Source organism: Perca flavescens, chromosome 3 (genome assembly GCF_004354835.1).
Source record: "Perca flavescens isolate YP-PL-M2 chromosome 3, PFLA_1.0, whole genome shotgun sequence".
NCBI classification, from domain to species: domain Eukaryota; kingdom Metazoa; phylum Chordata; class Actinopteri; order Perciformes; family Percidae; genus Perca; species Perca flavescens.
In genome coordinates, this window is record NC_041333.1 from 43721723 (window position 1) to 43726692 (window position 4970).

Below are 4970 nucleotides of genomic sequence, written 5' to 3' on the forward strand. Positions count from 1 at the left end.
GAATAAATGCTGCAGCTGTAAAGTTCCGTGTCCCTTGTATAACTACAGTGTGAAACCAAACTTACGGATCAAATGCAAAACGCCGAACCGTGGTCCGGACTTTCAGGTGTGAAAGCCCCTTAGAGAAGAACTGTCTAAACTCTCTCGGTTTGTTGTTACTCACATGGCTTTCCTACCTCCAGCTAAGCACCCAACTAATTCTCTCTTTCCCAGTCTGAAACACAGCTAAATATGAATGGACTGTATTTATATAGTTACAGATAAACATTCACTCACATTGACACTTTGATGGCACAGCATCAGGAACAATTGGGGGTTCAGAGTCTTGCCCAAGGACACTCGACATGGAACTGCGGGACCAGGATTCCTAACCACCAACCTTCCGATTAGTAAGTGACCACTCTACCACCTGAGCCACAGCTGCCCCAAAGTAGCAGCAAGTATCTCTGCCTGTCTGACTGACATCTCTCTATTATTATTATTATTATTATTATTATTATTATTATAATATTCTCATTGATGTCCACACACCCACTGTAACAACATCATAAACGACACTGGCAGCCACATCATTCTCCACCTTCTCAGTCCAATATCATCACATCTGTTTGCAAAAACAAGACAGCAATGGCCAAATTGTCAAACTCAAGGCTTCAAAACGGCAGTCCACTAGTTAGGTCCTTTTTTTTTTGCATGGGTGTGGATTCAGTCGGTGTGTATAATGTTTAAAATAACAGAGCAAAAATGTATTAATGAAATATGACTTCATCTTCTAGTGAGGGGATCCACCAGATCCGGAGAGAATTGGATGTATCTGCTGTGGACCCTCTCAGGTATGAACATACAACAAGAGCTCAAACTCTGCAGGTGCCTCATTTTGTCCTCCTTCAGCTGAAGAACTTTATATCTGCTCAGGAGGAGAGAGTAGACCTGAGTTAGGAAACACATACACAAGTTTAGAATGGAAACATCAAAAATCCTTCTCATTTTAGTCCTGTTAGCAGCATGGCTCTAGGGATAGTTATGTTGGTCCACCACTTTGTTCCAGTCTGAAATATCTCAACAACTCCTAAATGTGTTGAGATAATATCTTGTTTTTATTCCCCAGAGGATTGATCCATAGTGATCCTCTGAGTGTTCCTCTGACTCACCAGCAGGTTTTGCACTTTTAGCTTTAAGTGAAAACATCTTATCATCTATTGGATGGATTTTAATGAAATGTGGTTCGAACATTAATGTTTCCCATGTGATGAATGTAGTTATTCTGACTTTCTGTCTAGCGCCATCATCAGGTCAATTTAAAGTCTTTTCCCCATAAAACACATTTTCTTGAGATGATTAGGTATTATCCTTATAGATAAACCGTAGTCATGTTAATAATTAGAGTAAAATGTAATGTTTGCGCACGCGTCATTTATGAATGTGTTTACTGCTGTTGCCAGGCAGCCTGCTTTTCTTTACCTCCTCTCAGCTTTCTCTACTACTTACTTATTCACAGATGATTTGGTTTGAACGGCCCCATGATGTTTCGAGAGTACTGCAACAAACAATGTGATGAGCATAACGGTCTCCGTGCATATTTCACATTGTTTTTTTTATCATGGACATTAATGAAACCAGAGCAGATCAGTGATGTCTGTGTCTCTTATTATTTCTACATGATCTTCCCGTTCCTCTGAGATACCAGTGAGCAGTTAACTGAGATGGTTCTCTGTCTCTCTGGCAGACTGAGGAACTGTGCATCATGTCTAACAGCAGTTAGGACTCATGTTGGATAGAAAATCATTCTGACTGTGTTTCTTCCTCCAGGGTGCAGAGGAGTGATCTGATGCAATGTAAGTGTGTTAGTTTCTCTTTAAATACACAGCTGTTTTTATTCATTAGAACAACAGTGGATGATCTAGAACATATTACATGGGGTGGCAAAAAGGGGTAGCAAGAGATCTTGGCAGGGTGGCAGGGGAAGGCGGTGCATGTTATGCTACTCTACTGCAATTTATATGGAAGGTTAAAATATAGCCTGTGGTCCAGAAGGCATTGCAGGTCTACCATTTTCCTCCCTGTCATCTTCATCTGGCTCCTTCTGATCACTCTGCTTCTGGCCTCCTCTTCATCCCTCACAGTCAATTCTTCCTTTCATTTCTCTTCTCACTTATTTCTGCATCTCTTTTTGTGGTCTTCCTCCTTCTCTGACCCACCTGGTCTCTCAGTTTACTGCCTTCTCCTCATTCATTTCCCTCCTTCTCTTCCTCCTGTGCATTACTCAGAATTTTCTTGGCTGGCAATATCCCACTTTTAGTCTTCAGCTAATATCCCCAGCTACTATGGCCTGCAAAAACAAGATGTGAAAAGGTCTGGTTATCCTTGTATTACATTACACTGTAGGGCACTGTAGCTAATAAGTAGCCTAACAAACAGAACATCAGAAGAGATTTATTACATGCACACATGTGGCGGGTGTTCTTCGCTCACTCTCTTGCATTGTGTTGTGTTGTTTACCAAGGCGGAAACCATCACTATTACGTTGGCTATCACAGCCGTTTATTCTGGTAAATAGCAGAATAGTGTCTCACAATCACGTTCGTCACCATAAAGAGCTCCAGTTAGCTAAAATGAAAACAGAAATGATCAGTTTACTGTTGCCACTGTTGTATCAAAAAGTTAGGTCATCAACCTAGGCTAACCAGGCTAGTGCTAGCACAATGTGGCGACTTTTTCATTTAAAAGCTTAAACAAAAAAGAAACAAAACAAAACTGGTCTCTAATATAAATTTGAGACCTCCGTGTGGATATACTACATGCATCATATACTACATAACATATTATCACAATGAACACATTTACCTGTAACTATAACAATGTATCGACTTACCATGAAACAGGCTACAGCAGACTGGTGATAAGTGTGTAGGAATTTACCCTAAAGTCTGCAGAATAGCACCAATAGATGGCGCTCATGTTACATAAAAAGCCTGTCTCATATGGGAACTACTATCCAAATGAAAAGTTACCTTTTAATGGCAAGTGGAATTATTAACTCCGCTATACACACACAACAGTTATGTTTAGACTAGCCTTCTTAATCACATTGTATTTGTTGTTTTCCCAGTTTGACAGTAAAGGATGTCACCTGGTTTAATTTGTGCAGCCTTATTGCCATGATATGTTAGAAAAGTGGATCTAGATGCCTGCCTCATTTCAAACTATTACCTGGGCTTGCACCTCCACCACTGGGTGGATCTATACAACAGTAGAACAGCAGTGGCAGGGCAACTAGGCCAGCTACCAGGGGAGAATGTGTTGTACAGTATAGAGCGTAGTAAGTCTGGCCAAACAGTCTTCTCAGTATGGGCCTCAAATGATTGGAACTGCCTTCCTATTGAACTCAGATAAAGCACCAGCTATCTATCATTTAAAAAGAGAGGATTAAAAACAATCAAAACTGCAATCATCAATAGCTGGTTCACCTCATCCTAGGTACTGCCCTTCTTTGTATTGTACTTATTTTTTATTTAATTTTTGTCCTCTCTTTTCTCTTCTTCCTTCTTTATTTGCTTTTTATATTTCTTGCATTCTTTTTATTAATATAATATGATGAGATGGAAATTAGCTGTTTTGCTAACTCTAGCACATTTACATTTTGATTGTAAACAAAAAATGTCAATCGATGTGCATTGTCCCTTTTAAATAAACAAATAAATTGGTCTCAGCAAGCACTGAGTAGTGTGTTTTAACGTAACGCATTTTGAAACAGCGACCGTCCGTAAATGTTATGAATTCAAACATGCCAGTTTGTAATATTTTGAATTATGCTGTTCTTGGCTTTACTAATATCATAACAGATCAAAGGGCAGAATGCAATACATTTGATGCAGGGACGTAGCTAAGTATTTGAGAGGCAGGGGGCTACAATAACATCTACAATTATTATTTATTATTAATTCATATACATTAATTGTTTGTTTCAATGTTTTAAAAGCTTGTGGACATAGTGGCAGTTTGTTTTTACAATCACAGTTTTTGAACACCAAAGTTAGGGGGGGTCAAGGCCCTACAGTGGAGGTTCAGCTGCCACCCCTTTGTAGATCCACCCCTGATTACTGATTGCATGCATAATTATTAAACTTTTATATAAATGAACATCAGGACACGAGAATAAAACCTCCAGGTGTGTCTGATAAACTGCTGCTGTGTGAGCAACTTTTCATAATAACCATTGCTAATAAATGATACATTAATAGTTCATTTAACTTAAGTTAAAAGTTATTTTACTGTTAACTAACAACAAAAGGATAATTCATGTTTACTAATTATTAGTTATGCTATAATTTCTATTTAACGGTTAATTGTTGCTCATATCATAATATTTTATATATTTAACTATTTGTAAATGATTAATAAATTGTATCAAACATTATTTGGATGATTATTATAAAGTTGTATCTGATGATTATAATAACTTGTTAACGGTTAATAAAGCGTTTTCAATGCTATAAAATGTTTCATTTATAATCTATAAACATTGTTATTTCAAGCTTTATAAACCAGTTATTAATTATAAAATTATTAAAGATAATTTAATTAACAGTATAATAACTATTAACTAAAGTTGAACTAACGATGATATTAATAACTGCAACTGTGTTATGTCTTGTTCTATCTGGCAGATTCCTGTGAACTCACACTGGACACAAACACAGTGAGCAGAAAACTCAAACTGTCTGACAACAACAGGAAGGTGATAGGTGTGAAGGAGGATCAGCCATATCCTGATCATCCACAGAGGTTTGAGTCCTCCGACTGGCCTCAGCTGCTGTGTAGAGATGGTCTGACTGGTCGCTGTTACTGGGAGCTAGAGAAGGGAGGATGGGTTCAGATATCAGTGAGTTACAGAGGAATCAGAAATGACAGTTTCTTTGGAGGTAATGATCATTCCTGGAGTCTGTTCTGCTCTGATGATGATGGTTACA

The 4970-nt window shown here is 38.1% G+C and overlaps 1 long non-coding RNA gene across 1 annotated transcript; it reads left to right on the top strand.

Moving 5' to 3' along the window:
- The first annotated feature begins 780 nt into the window (after positions 1-780).
- Positions 781-4705, top strand: LOC114551604 (uncharacterized). The gene is made up of 3 exons (XR_003691948.1): positions 781-833; positions 1810-1835; positions 4668-4705. It is a non-coding gene; the product is annotated as an uncharacterized LOC114551604 (long non-coding RNA).
- Positions 4706-4970: the final 265 nt, after the last annotated feature.